The sequence below is a fragment of the Cryptomeria japonica genome, unplaced genomic scaffold, assembly GCF_030272615.1.
Source record: "Cryptomeria japonica unplaced genomic scaffold, Sugi_1.0 HiC_scaffold_114, whole genome shotgun sequence".
In the NCBI taxonomy this organism is placed as follows: Eukaryota; Viridiplantae; Streptophyta; class Pinopsida; order Cupressales; family Cupressaceae; genus Cryptomeria; species Cryptomeria japonica.
Genome location: NW_026728936.1, coordinates 282501 through 297312, shown reverse-complemented (window position 1 = coordinate 297312; position 14812 = coordinate 282501). Strand labels below are relative to the sequence as shown.

General features: G+C 59.9%; 1 non-coding gene across 1 annotated transcript; it reads left to right on the top strand.

Moving 5' to 3' along the window:
• Positions 1-10646: 10646 nt before the first annotated feature.
• On the top strand, positions 10647-10765 carry LOC131865557 (5S ribosomal RNA). Its single transcript, XR_009364277.1, has one exon. It is a non-coding gene; the product is annotated as a 5S ribosomal RNA (ribosomal RNA).
• Positions 10766-14812: the final 4047 nt, after the last annotated feature.

The following is a 14812-nucleotide window of genomic DNA, read 5'->3' as shown; positions in this document are numbered from 1 at the left end:
CCGCGATGCGTCCGATACGAAGATAGTTCCAAGGCAGCCGAGGAGCCTCACCGCATAGCAATCGGGGTGCGAGGTGGGGGATGCGGCGAGATGGCCCCAACGGCTAGACGGAAGAGGCTGCAGGGCCGCCTCGGAATAGTCCAAGCATCGGACGCGCTTGGGGCCACTACCAGTGACAACCCCTTATCCCGCGATGCGTCCGATACGAAGATAGTTCCAAGGCGGCCGAAGAGCCTCACCGCATAGCAATCGGGGTGCGAGGTGGGGGATGCGGCGAGATGGCCCCAACGGCTAGACGGAAGAGGCCACAGGGCCGCCTCGGAATAGTCCAAGCATCGGACGCGCTTGGGGCGACTACCAGTGACAACCCCTTATCCCGCGATGCGTCCGATACGAAGATAGTTCCCAGGCGGCCGAGGAGCCTCACCGCATAGCAATCGGGGTGCGAGGCGAGGGATGCGGCGAGATGGCCCCAAAGGCTAGACGGAAGAGGCTGCAGGGCTGCCTCGGAATAGTCCAAGCATCGGACGCGCTTGGGGCGACTACCACTGCCAACCCCTTATCCCGCGATGCGTCCGATACACAGATAGTTCCGAGGCGGCCGAGGAGGTGGGGGATGCAGCGAGATGGCCCCAACGGCTAGACGGAAGAGGCTGCAGGGCCGCCTCGGAATAGTCCAAGCATCGGACGCGCTTGGGGCGACTACCAGTGACAACCCCTTATCCCGCGATGCGTCCGATACACAGATAGTTCCGAGGCGGCCAAGGAGCCTCACCGCATAGCAATCGTGGTGCGAGGTGGGGGATGCGGCGAGATGGCCCCAACGGCTAGACGGAAGAGGCTGCAGGGCCGCCTCGGAATGGTCCAAGCATCGGATGCGCTTGGGGCGACTACCACTGCCAACCCCTTATCCCGCGATGCGTCCGATACACAGATAGTTCCAAGGCGGCCGAGGAGCCTCACAGCATAGCAATCAGGGTGCGAGGCGAGGGATGCGGCGAGAAAGCCCCAACGGCTAGAGGGAAGAGGCTTCAGGTCCGCCTCGGAATGGTCCAAGCATCGGACGCGCTTGGGGCGACTACCAGTGACAACCCCTTATCCCGCGACGCGTCCGATACACAGATAGTTCCAAGGCGGCCGAGGAGCCTCACCGCATAGCAATCGGGGTGCGAGGCGAGGGATGCGGCGAGAAGGACCCAACGGCTACACGGAAGAGGCTTCGGGGCCGCCTCGGAATGGTCCAAGCATCGGACGCGCTTGGGGCGACTACCAGTGACAACCCCTTATCCCGCGACGCGTCCGATACACAGATAGTTCCAAGGCGGCCGAGGAGCCTCACCGCATAGCAATCGGGGTGCGAGGCGAGGGATGCGGCGAGAAGGACCCAACGGCTACACGGAAGAGGCTTCGGGGCCGCCTCGGAATGGTCCAAGCATCGGACGCGCTTGGGGCGACTACCAGTGACAACCCCTTATCCCGCGACGCGTCCGATACACAGATAGTTCCAAGGCGGCCGAGGAGCCTCACCGCATAGCAATCGGGGTGCGAGGCGAGGGATGCGGCGAGAAGGACCCAACGGCTAGACGGAAGAGGCTTCGGGTCCGCCTCGGAATGGTCCAAGCATCGGACGCGCTTGGGGCGACTACCAGTGACAACCCCTTATCCCGCGACGCGTCCGATACACAGATAGTTCCAAGGCGGCCGAGGAGCCTCACCGCATAGCAATCGGGGTGCGAGGCGAGGGATGCGGCGAGAAGGACCCAACGGCTAGACGGAAGAGGCTTCGGGTCCGCCTCGGAATGGTCCAAGCATCGGACGCGCTTGGGGCGACTACCAGTGACAACCCCTTATCCCGCGACGCGTCCGATACACAGATAGTTCCAAGGCGGCCGAGGAGCCTCACCGCATAGCAATCGGGGTGCGAGGCGAGGGATGCGGCGAGAAGGACCCAACGGCTAGACGGAAGAGGCTTCGGGTCCGCCTCGGAATGGTCCAAGCATCGGACGCGCTTGGGGCGACTACCAGTGACAACCCCTTATCCCGCGACGCGTCCGATACACAGATAGTTCCGAGGCGGCCGAGGAGCCTCACCGCATAGCAATCGGGGTGCGAGGCGAAGGATGCGGCGAGAAGGACCCAACGGCTAGACGGAAGAGGCTTCGGGTCCGCCTCGGAATGGTCCAAGCATCGGACGCGCTTGGGGCGACTACCAGTGACAACCCCTTATCCCGCGACGCGTCCGATACACAGATAGTTCCAAGGCGGCCGAGGAGCCTCACCGCATAGCAATCGGGGTGCGAGGCGAGGGATGCGGCGAGAAGGACCCAACGGCTAGACGGAAGAGGCTTCAGGGCCGCCTCGGAATGGTCCAAGCATCGAACGCGCTTGGGGCGACTACCAGTGACAACCCCTTATCCCGCGACGCGTCCGATACACAGATAGTTCCGAGGCGGCCGAGGAGCCTCACCGCATAGCAATCGGGGTGCGAGGCGAGGGATGCGGCGAGAAGGACCCAACGGCTAGACGGAAGAGGCTTCAGGGCCGCCTCGGAATGGTCCAAGCATCGGACGCGCTTGGGGCGACTACCAGTGACAACCCCTTATCCCGCGACGCGTCCGATACACAGATAGTTCCGAGGCGGCCGAGGAGCCTCACCGCATAGCAATCGGGGTGCGAGGCGAGGGATGCGGCGAGAAGGACCCAACGGCTAGACGGAAGAGGCTTCAGGGCCGCCTCGGAATGGTCCAAGCATCGGACGCGCTTGGGGCGACTACCAATGACAACCCCTTATCCCGCGACGCGTCCGATACACAGATAGTTCCGAGGCGGCCGAGGAGCCTCACCGCATAGCAATCGGGGTGCGAGGCGAGGGATGCGGCGAGAAGGACCCAACGGCTAGACGGAAGAGGCTTCAGGGCCGCCTCGGAATGGTCCAAGCATCGGACGCGCTTGGGGCGACTACCAGTGACAACCCCTTATCCCGCGACGCGTCCGATACACAGATAGTTCCGAGGCGGCCGAGGAGCCTCACCGCATAGCAATCGGGGTGCGAGGCGAGGGATGCGGCGAGAAGGACCCAACGGCTAGACGGAAGAGGCTTCAGGGCCGCCTCGGAATGGTCCAAGCATCGGACGCGCTTGGGGCGACTACCAGTGACAACCCCTTATCCCGCGACGCGTCCGATACACAGATAGTTCCGAGGCGGCCGAGGAGCCTCACCGCATAGCAATCGGGGTGCGAGGCGAGGGATGCGGCGAGAAGGACCCAACGGCTAGACGGAAGAGGCTTCAGGGCCGCCTCGGAATGGTCCAAGCATCGGACGCGCTTGGGGCGACTACCGTTGCCAACCCCTTATCCCGCGATGCGTCTGATACACAGATAGTTCCGAGGCGGCCGAGGAGCCTCACCGCATAGCAATCGGGTTGCGAGGCAGATTATTGGGAAGGGAACCCCCTGGGATGCGGCTCAAGCAGTGCCCAAAGGGACTGGAATGCGGAATCACATCGAGAGACCCAAATGCTATACGAGGGCTCAAATCGAATTATCGATTTGGCCACGACATGGACGCATCGGAACGACTACCTTTGCCGAACCACTCGCAATTGCATCCATACCGAAACCAATAGACATTTCCGTTAGAGCCCTCGCATAGCATTCGGGAATCTCGCATGCCCCTCTAAATCGACCAATGCTGGCGCTCAATGAAAATCCGAGCGCTACCACCGTTCGAGCGCCAGCATTGGTCGAGTTAGAGGGGCACGGGGGAGAATGCTCCAGTCAACACCTCCCCTATATAAGTTATTTGTCCGATTCTCGCACAACCGTAGTCTGCCTCGTCGAATCAAACAACGGTCCCAGATTCCGACTTCCGTTCCGTAGAGACCCAAAAGCTAGATGGAGGCTCGCAAGAAAGAGAGTCGGCGCATAGCAATCGGGTTTCTCGAACGTTTAGGGACCGAGCTCACTTGCGGATAGGGCAAAATCCGCCAAGCAACCCAAAAGCTAGACGGGGGCTCGAATCGAATCGCCTAGGCGGCCACAACAACGACGTGTTGGATCGACTACCAGTGCCAAACCATTCAGCAAGACTAGTCTGTGTCGAGGCCGGATAGAGATTCTCAGAGAGCGCCCGCATAGCATTTAGGAGACCTGCCGCGTCCCTCACACTCGACAAATGGTGGTGCACGTTTATAAATCCGAGCGATCCCAACCCTTTCAAGCACCAACATCGGTCGAGATAGAGGGGCACGGAGGGGGCTGCGTGAGACAACACAGTCCCCTATATAAGTTATTTGTCCGATTCTCACACATCCGAAGAATGGTCATCAAATCGGACAACAGCCCAAACTTCCGACTTCCGTCCCAGAAAGCCCAAGAGCTATCTAAAACGTTCATGGCCGGAACTCGATCGCGGCTATACCAGTCCGCCAAGCAACCCAAAAGCTAGACTGGAGCTCTAGTCGAATCACCTCTGTGGCCATTGCAAGGACGTGTTGGAGCGACTACCATTGCCGAACCATTCCGCAGGTCGAGTCCATACCAAGGCCGCATAGAGATTCACGATGAGCTCCTGCATAGCAATCAGGAGACTTGCCGTGTCCATCACAATCGATAAATCCTGGTGCAAGATTTTTGCATCCGAGCGCTCCAACCAGTCGAGCACCAGCATCAATCGACATAAACGGGCACGGGGGGAGGATGCTCGAGAACACTACCTCCCCTATATAAGTTATTTGTCCGATTCTCAAGCAGCCGAAGTCTGGTCATCGAATCGGGTCAAAGACCACAACTTCCGACTTTACCCACAATGCAAGTCATCGAATCGAACATCGGCCCCCGAGTCGGACTCCATGCGTATGTCAGGTCATCGGACCCAAATTCCGCCTTCCTGCGCATGGCGGGCCATCAATATCAACTCGGTCATCGGACCCAAACTCCGCCTTTTTGCGTATGGCACGCCTTCAAATCGGTCATCGGACCCAAATTCCGCCTTCCTGTGCATGGCGGGCCATCAACATCAACTCGGTCATCGGACCCAAATTCCGCCTTTCTGCGCATGGCACGCCATCAACTCGGTCATCGGACCCAAATTCCGCCTTCCTGCGCATGGCAGGTCATCGGACACAAATTCAGACCTCGCCAATATGCCTACGTATCGAATCGGTCATCGGACCCAACTTCCGACTTCATCCATACTGTAGGGTCTTTGAGGTTGGCGCGGTGCGCTCAACCCAGGGAGTCGACCCATCGAAGCATACACCTCCCCTATATAAGCTATTTGTCCGATTCCCACACCTGTGTAGTTTGCACCTCTGACCAGGACATCGACCCCAACTTCCGAACTCGACTGCAACGACGGCACCAGCGCCTTGGTGCGCACCTTGCGACGCACAGTCCCAACATTCGCCTTCCTGCACATGGCAGGTCATCGGACCCAAATTCCGACCTCGCGAGTATGCCTACATATCGAATCGGTCATCGGACCCAACTTCCGACTTCATCCATACCGTAGGGTCTTTGAGGTTGGCGCGGTGCGCTCAACCCGGGGAGTCGACCCAACGAAGCATACACCTCCCCTATATAAGCTATTTGTCCGATTCCCACACCTGTGTAGTTTGCACCTCCGATCAAGACATCGACCCCAACTTCCGAACTCGCCTCCAACGACCGAACCAGCGCCTTGGTGCGCACCTTGCAACGCACAGTGCCAACATTCGCCTTCCTGCACGTGGCAGGTCATCGGACCCAAATTCCGACCTCGCGAGTATGCCTACATATCGAATCGGTCATCGGACCCAACTTCCGACTTCATCCATACCGTAGGGTCTTTGAGGTTGGCGCGGTGCGCTCAACCCGGGGAGTCGACCCAACGAAGCATACACCTCCCCTATATAAGCTATTTGTCCGATTCCCACACCTGTGTAGCTTGCACCTCCGATCAGGACATCGACACCAACTTCCGAACTCGACTAAAAAGACCGCACCAGCGCCTTGGTGTGCACCTTGCAACGCACAGTGTCAACATTCGCCTTCCTGCACATGGCAGGTCATCGGACCCAAATTCCGACCTCATGAGCATACCTACTAATCGAATCGGTCATCGGACCCAACTTCCGACTTCATCCATACCGTAGGGTCTTTGAGGTTGGCGCGGTGCGCTCAACCTGGGGAGTCGACCCATCGAAGCATACACCTCCCCTATATAAGCTATTTGTCCGATTCCGACACCTGTGTAGTTTGCACCTCCGCTCAGGACATCGACCCCAACTTCCGAACTCGCCTGCAACGACCGAACCAGCGCCTTGGTGCGCACCAAAAGTGCGCACTTTTGGAGGGCACTTTTGTGCGCTCCAAAGGTGCGCACTTTTGGAGGGCACTTTTCTGCGCTCCAAAGGTGCGCACTTTTGGAGGGCACTTTTTGGAGGGCACTTTTTGGAGGGCACTTTTCTGCGCTCCAAAGGTGCGCACTTTTGGAGGGCACTTTTTGGAGGGCACTTTTCTGCGCTCCAAAGGTGCGCACTTTTGGAGGGCACTTTTCTGCGCTCCAAAGGTGCGCACTTTTGGAGGGCACTTTTTGGAGGGCACTTTTCTGCGCTCCAAAGGTGCGCACTTTTGGAGGGCACTTTTTGGAGGGCACTTTTCTGCGCTCCAAAGGTGCGCACTTTTGGAGGGCACTTTTTGGAGGGCACTTTTCTGCGCTCCAAAGGTGCGCACTTTTGGAGGGCACTTTTTGGAGGGCACTTTTCTGCGCTCCAAAGGTGCGCACTTTTGGAGGGCACTTTTTGGAGGGCACTTTTCTGCGCTCCAAAGGTGCGCACTTTTGGAGGGCACTTTTTGGAGGGCACTTTTCTGCGCTCCAAAGGTGCGCACTTTTGGAGGGCACTTTTGTGCACTCCAAAGGTGCGCACTTTTGGAGGGCACTTTTCCTGTGCTCCAAAGGTGCACACCTAGGTGAGCACCTTCGACCACACCTTGTAGCACACCAAACTCTGACTTTCGACTTCATCCGCAATGCAGGGTCTTTGAGGTTGGCGCAATGCGCACAACCAGGGGAGTCGACCCATCAAACCCAACACCTCCCCTATATAAGCTATTTGTCTGATTCTCATACATGCGTAGCCTGCAGGAGCAATTAGGACATCGACCCCAACTTTCGGCTTCTAAACGAAAACAAGGTCTTTGAGGTTGGTGTAATGCGAACAACTAGGGGAGTCAACCCATCAAACCCAACACCTCCCCTATATAAGCTATTTGTCTGATTCTCATACATGTGTAGTCTACAGGAGCAATTAGGACATCGACCCCAACTTTTGACTTCTTAACGAAAACAAGGTCTTTGAGGTTGACGTAATGCGCACAACCAGGGGAGTCGACCCATCAAACCCAACACCTCCCCTATATAAGCTATTTGTCCGATTCTCATACATGTGTAGCCTGCAGGAGCCATTAGGACATTGACCCCAACTTTTGACTTCTTAACGAAAACAAGGTCTTTGAGGTTGGCGTAATGCGCACAACCAAGGGAGTTGACCCATCAAACCCAACACCTCCCCTATATAAGCTATTTGTCTGATTCTCATACATGTGTAGCCTGCAACAACGATTAGGACATCCACCCCAACTTCTGAATTCGTCTGCGTTGACCGCACCAAAGGTGCACGCCTTGGTGCTCACCAAAATCCGACTTCCGACTTCTTCTGCTATGCGGGGTCTTTGAGGTTGGCGCAGTGCGCACAACCAGGGGAGTCAACCCACCGAATGCAACACCTCCCCTATATAAGCTATTTGTCTGATTCTCATACATGCGTAGACTGCAGCAATGATTAGGACATCCACCCCAACTTTTGACTTCTTAAACAAGACAGGGTCTTTGAAGTTGGTGCAGTGCACACAACCAGGGGAGTCGACCCATCAAACGCAACACCTCCCCTATATAAAGCTATTTGTCCGATTCTCATACGTGTAGTCTGCAGCAGCGATTAGGACATCGACCCCAACTTCCGAATTCGTTTGCATTGACCGCACCAAAGGTGCACGCCTTGGTGTGCACCCTGGAGTGCACTTTGGTGCTCACCTCGGTGCACACTTTGGTGTGCACCTCGGTGTGCACCAAAGGTGCGCACCTTGGAGCGCACCAAAGGTGTACACTTTGGAGCGCACCACATAGGGTCTTTGAGAGGTTGGCGCAGTGCGCACACCAAGGTGGGTGTTGAGGTGCGTGCCGAGGTGGGTGGGTGCTAGGGTGCGCTCCATGGTGGGTGCCAGGGTGGGTGCGTGCTAGGGTGGATTCCAAAGAGGGTCATAGGGTGGGTGCCAAGGTGGGTTGGTGATATAGTGGGTTCAAAGGTGGGTACTAGGGTGGGTTCCAAGGTGGGTCACAAGTTGGGTGCCAGGATGCGTGGGTGTTAGGTTGGGTGCCAAGGTGGGCTCCTGCGTGGGTGGGTGCTAGGGTGGGTTTCAAGGTGGACGCGAGGGCGGGTGCCAAGGTGGGTAACAAGTTGGGTGTTAGGATGGGTGAGTGCTAGAGTGGGTGCCAAGGTGGGTGGGTGCTAAGGTGGATGCCAAGGTGGTTCACAGGGTGGGTGGGTTCTAGGGTGAGTTCCAAGGTGGGTCACAGGTTCAGTGCTAGGGTGGGTGTCAAGGCGGGTGTCGAGGTGCCTGGGTGCTAGGGTGTGGATGCCAATGTGGGTCATAGGGTGGGTACTAGGGTGGGCTGCAATGTGGGTGCCAAGGTGGGTAACATGCTCGGTGGGTTCTAAATTGGGTGCCAGGGTGGGTGTGCACCCACCTTGCCCGAGGTGGGTGCCAAGGTGCCAGTGTGGGTGGGTGCTAAGGTGGATGCCAAGGTGGGTGAGAAGGTGGGTGATAGGTTGAGTGGTAGGATGGGTGGGTGCCAAGATGGGTCACAGGGTGGGTGCAAGGGTGGGTAGGTGCTAGGGTTGGTGTCAGGGTGGGTGGGTGCTAGGTTGGGTTCCAAGGTGGGTGCGAGGGTGAGTGTCAAGGTGGGTCACAGGTTAGGTGCTAGGATGGGTGAGTGCTAGGGTGCAAAGGTGCCAGGGTGGGTGCTAGGATGGGTCGATGCTAGGGTGAGTGGCAAGGTGGGTCCACAAGTGTCAAGGTGGGTGCCGAGGTGGGTGCCAAGTCGGCGACTGCTATGGTGGATGCCAAGGTGGGTCACGGGGTGGGTGCCAAGTTGCTAGGTTGGGTTCCAAGGTGGGTGCCAACGTGGGTGCTAGGGTGCGTGGGTTAAAGGGTGTGTCACAACGTGGGTGCCAGGATGGGTGCGCACCCACACTGGCCAAGACGGGTGCGGGTGCAAGGTTGGGTTCCAAGCCCGGTCACAGGCTGGGTGCTAGGATGGGTGGGTGCCAAGGTGGGCACCAGGGTGGGTGCACCCACCCTGGCCAAGGTGGGTCACGGGGTGGGTCCTAGGGTGGGTAACGGGGTGGGTACTAAGGTGCGTGCCAAGGTGGGTCATAGGGTGGGTGCCAAGGTGGGCACCAGGGTGGGTGTGCACCAACCCTAGCCAGGGTAGGTCACGGGGTGGTTGTCGGGGTGGGCGTCAAGGAGCCAAGGTGGGTGGCAAGTAGCCAAGTTGCGTGCCAAGGTGGGTGTCGGGGTGGGTGCCAAGGATCCAAGGTGGGTGCCAAGGAACCAAGGTGGGTGTCTGGGTGGGTGCCGAGGTGGGAGCCAGGGTGGGTCCCAAGGTGAGTGCAAAGGTGGGTGCCAGGGTCAAGGTGAGTGCCAATGTGGGTTCCAAGGTGCCAGGGTCAGGGTGAGTGCCAATGTGGGTTCAAAGGTGCTAAGTTGGGTGCGAGGTTGGGTGCGAGGGTGGGTGGGTGCCAAGGTGTGCTAGGTGGAAGCCCGGGTGGGTCGGCATCCCATGGGTGTCGAGTTGGGTGCCTGATGGGTGCTTCTTGTCAAGTTTTAGTCGTCGGGACTCATTTCGAGCCTTAGAGGTCGTTTCTTGTCCGGTTGCCCTGTCTTCGACCTGGGAACCCAATTTTGGTCCTCGGGTCCCATTTTTTTTTGTCTCGCATCCCACTTTTGGCCTGTGGCCTTTTCGGGGTCGATTCTCGTTTTGGGCATCAGAGCATGTTTCTTCTCCTAAAACCCAATATTTGTTTATTAAGTCTCGGAACACATTTTTGTTCTCGTGGACCCATCATGGGTCTTGGAACGCATTTGTGGTCCTTGGGTCCCATTTTGCATCCCGAAACTTGTGTTTTGGTGCTTGATCCCTATTTTGGGTGCCCACCTTGCACCAAGTGCGCACCCGGGGCAAACCGAGCGCCTTGGTGCACCGGGGCAAGATCGAGCGTGCACCCGAGGCGCCCCGAACATGCACCAAGGTGCACTCGGCCCACATGTGAGCGCAGGTCGTTGCGCCCGAGGTGGTGTGTGGGCACCGCGTTGCAGACGGGACACTGCACGCACACGACGCCCCCTCCAGGTGCACGCACGTAGGCCGGGCCGGGTGCACACCCGACGCCCTAGCAAGGTGCGCGCACCCGGGCAGGGCTCACACTTGGCGAACGGGGCGCACTTCGCGAGGGAGGGTGTGCACCTCGACGGGGGTGGGTGGCCGGGGTGGATTCGCACGTGGGTCGCGGTTTGCTAAGTACACACTGCGACAAGCTCATAACGGGTGCGATCATACCAGCATTAGTGCACCGGATCCCATCAGAACTCCGCAGTTAAGCGCGCTTGGGCCGGAGTAGTACTGGGATGGGTGACCTCCCGGGAAGTCCCGGTGTTGCACCCTTTTTTAGTTTTTCGCCGGGCGTCGCAATGCTATTTGAATAAACCTTTTGCCCGTTTGCGTTCTCGTCGGGGCCGGGCCGGGCCGGGGTGCGCTGCCCGCACTACCGCGCGCGCGGGGGGCGACACCGAGCGCGCACCCGAGGCGCCCCGAGCACACAGGCCACGGTGCAACCCGGGCGTTGTGCGCGCACCCCGGTGCGCCCGAGGTGCTGCGCGCGCACCCAGGTGAAATCGGTGTGCACCTCGGCCAGTGCGCGCTCGGTCGAGTCGCGCACGTTGGCCAAGGTGCACGGTGATGTTTCTTACTCTAAGGTTCCGCACCAGACGCCCGGGACAGGTGAGCGAAGCTGGGCGGGGCCGGGTGCGCGGCCGGGGCAGGTGCACGCAGCTGGAGAGAGCTTTGGAGCACACTTCGGAGCGCACCAATGATGCGCTCCATTCAAAAGTTTCCTGAAAAGGCAAAAAAAGTTGAGATTATAGAATTTCCCACTTGAGAGATTGTAAAAAAAAAAAATTTAAAATGAAGGAAACGCGGGTGCCAAGGTGTGCGCAGCCCAGCCAAGGTGTGCGCACCAAGGCGCCCACCCTGGCGAAGGTGCACGCAAGGTGCGCACCCGAGGCAAACCGGACAATTAACCCAACTTTCGACTTCGCGCGCACCTTGGAGCGCACTTCGGAGCGCTCCTTGGTGCGCACCAATCTTGGGCACCTCGGAGTGCACCATGGCGCCCACCAAGGTGCGCACCCGGGGCAAACCGAGCTCCGACTTCGTGCGCACCTTGGAGCGCACGAAAGGTGCGCACCATGGCGCCCACCAAGGTGCGCAGCCCAGCCAAGGCGTGCGCATCAAGGTGCGCACCCTGGCGAAGGTGCGCACCCGGGGCAAACCGAGCTCCGACTTCGTGCGCACCTTGGAGCGCACAAAAGGTGCGCAACCCAGCCAAGGTGTGCGCACCCCGGTCAAACCGAGCTCCGAATCGTGCGCACCAGAGGTGCACGCCATCGTGCGCACCTTGGAGCACACTTCGGAGCCCTCCTTGGTGCGCGCCGATGTTGCGCACCTCGGAGCGCACCCGGGGAAAACAATGCAATTAACCCGACTTTCGACTTCGTGGGCACCTCGGAGCGCTCTCGGGTTCGCACCTCGGAGCACACCGAGGTGCGCACCTTTGATGCGCTGCCTTCACCAATTTCCAGAAAAGGCAAGAAAACATTGAGAAGGTGTGCGCACCGAGGTGCCCACCCTGGCGAAGGTGCACGCGAGGTGCGCACCCGGGGCAAACCGGGCTCCGACTTCGTGCACGCCGCACCTTGGAGCACACTTCGGAGCGCTCCTTGGTGCGCACCAGGGCGCGCAACCCAGCCGAGGTGCCCACCCCGGCGAAGGTGCACGCGAGGTGCGCACCCGGGGCAAACCGGGCTCCGACTTCGTGCACGCCATGGTGCCCACCGCGGCGAAGGTGCACGCGAGGTGCGCACCCGGGGCAAACCGGGCTCCGACTTCGTGCACGCCGCACCTTGGAGCACACTTCGGAGCGCTCCTTGGTGCGCACCATGGTGCCCACCAGGGCGCGCAACCCCGCCGAAGGTGCACGCGAGGTGCGCACCCGGGGCAAACCGGGCTCCGACTTCGTGCACGCCGCACCTTGGAGCACACTTCGGAGCGCTCCTTGGTGCGCACCATGGTGCCCACCAGGGCGCGCAACCCCGCCGAAGGTGCACGCGAGGTGCGCACCCGGGGCAAACCGGGCTCCGACTTCGTGCACGCCATGGTGCGCACCGCGGCGAAGGTGCGCACCCGGGGCAAACCGGGCTCCGACTTCGTGCACGCCGCACCTTGGAGCACACTTCGGAGCGCTCCTTGGTGCGCACCAGGGCGCGCAACCCAGCCGAGGTGCCCACCCCGGCGAAGGTGCACGCGAGGTGCGTACCCGGGGCAAACCGGGCTCCGACTTCGTGCACGCCGCACCTTGGAGCACACTTCGGAGCGCTCCTTGGTGCGCACCATGGTGCCCACCAGGCCGCGCAACCCAGCCAAGGTGTGCGCACCAAGGTGCACGCGAGGTGCGCACCCGGGGCAAACCGGGGTCCGACTTCGTGCACGCCGCACCTTGGAGCACACATCGGGGCGCTCCCGGGTTCGCACCGGCGTTGCGCACCGTGGTGGGCACCTCGGAGCACACCAAGGTGGGCAGCGAGGTGCGCACCTTTGATGCGATGCCTTCACTAATTTCCATAAAAGGCAAAAAAAAAACGAGATTTTAAAATTTCCGTTTTGAAAGATAGTGAGAAAAAGGGAATGCTGGTGCCATCTTGAGCCCGCCCTGGTGCGCAGCCCAGCCAAGGTGTGCGCACCAAGGTGCCCACCCTGGCGAAGGTGCGCGCCCGGGCAATTAACCCAACTTCCAACTTCGCGCGCGCCAGGGTGGGAGCGCACCCAACAACCGGGCCTGGGAAGAGCCAATGCGAGAAACCCCACCAAACGCTCTGACAAAAAAAGAGGGGGCGCTCCAGTAACCCCGCTTCGGAGCGCACCCTGGGCAAACCCAGCCAAGGTGCCCACCCCGGCCAAGGTGCAGGCGAGGTGCGCACCCGGGGCAAACCGGGCTCCGACAACGTGCACGCCGCACCTTGGAGCACACTTCGTAGCGCTCCCGGGTGCGCACCTCAGAGCACACCAAGGTGGGCAGCGAGGTGCGCACCTTTGATGCGCTGCCTTCACTAATTTCCAGAAAAGGCAAAAAAAAAAGGAGATTTTAAAATTTCCGTTTTGAAAGATAGTGAAAAAAACGGAACGCGCGTGCCATCTTGAGCCCGCCCTGGTGCGCAGCCCAGGTAAGGTGCCCACCCTGGCAAAGGTGCGCACCCGGGCAATTAACCCTACTTCCGACTTCGTGCGCGCCAGGGTGGCAACCGGGCCTCGGAAGAGCCAATGCGAGAAACCCCACCAAACGCTCCGACAAAAAAAGAGGCGGCGCTCCAATAACCCCGCTTCGGAGCGCAGCCGGGGCAAACCCAGCCAAGGTGCCCACCCCGACGAAGGTGCACGCGAGGTGCGCACCCGGGGCAAACCGGGCTCCGACAACGTGCACGCAGCACCTTGGAGCACACTTCGAAGCACTCCCGGGTGCCCACCGGCGTTGCGCACCGTGGTGGGCAGCGAGGTGCGCACCTTTGATGCGCTGCCTTCACTAATTTCCAGAAAAAGGCAAAAAAAAATGAGATTTTAAAATTTCCGTTTTGAAAGATAGTGAAAAAAAAGGAACGCGGGTGCCATCTTGAGCCCGCCCTGGTGCGCAGCCCAGGCAAGGCATGCGCACCAAGGTGCCCACCCGAGGTGCACACCCGGGGCAAACCGGGCTCCGACTTCGTGCAGGCCGCACCTTGGAGCACACTTCGGAGCGCTCCTTGGTGCGCACCATGGTGCCCACCAGGGCGCGCAACCCAGCCAAGGTCTGCACACCAAGGTGCCCACCCCGGCGAAGGTGCACGCGAGGTGCGCACCCGGGGCAAACCGGGCTCCGACTTCGTGCACGCCATGGTGCCCACCGCGGCGAAGGTGCACGCGAGGTGCGCACCCGGGGCAAACCGGGCTCCGACTTCGTGCACGCCGCACCTTGGAGCACACTTCGGAGCGCTCCTTGGTGCGCACCATGGTGCCCACCAGGGCGCGCAACCCAGCCAAGGTGTGCGCACCAAGGTGCACGCGAGGTGCGCACCCGGGGCAAACCGGGGTCCGACTTCGTGCACGCCGCACCTTGGAGCACACATCGGAGCGCTCCCAGGTTCGCACCAGCGTTGCGCACCTTTGATGCGCTGCCTTCACTAATTTCCAGAAAAGGCAAAAAAAAACGAGATTTTAAAATTTCCGTTCTGAAAGATAGTGAAAAAAACGGAACGCGGGTGCCATCTTGAGCCCTTCCTGGTGCGCAGCCCAGGCAAGTTGTGCGCACCAAGGTGCCCACCCTGGCGGAGGTGCGCGCCCGGGGCAATCCGGGCTCCGACTTCGTGCACTGCATGGTGCCCACCAAGGCGCGCAACCCAGCCA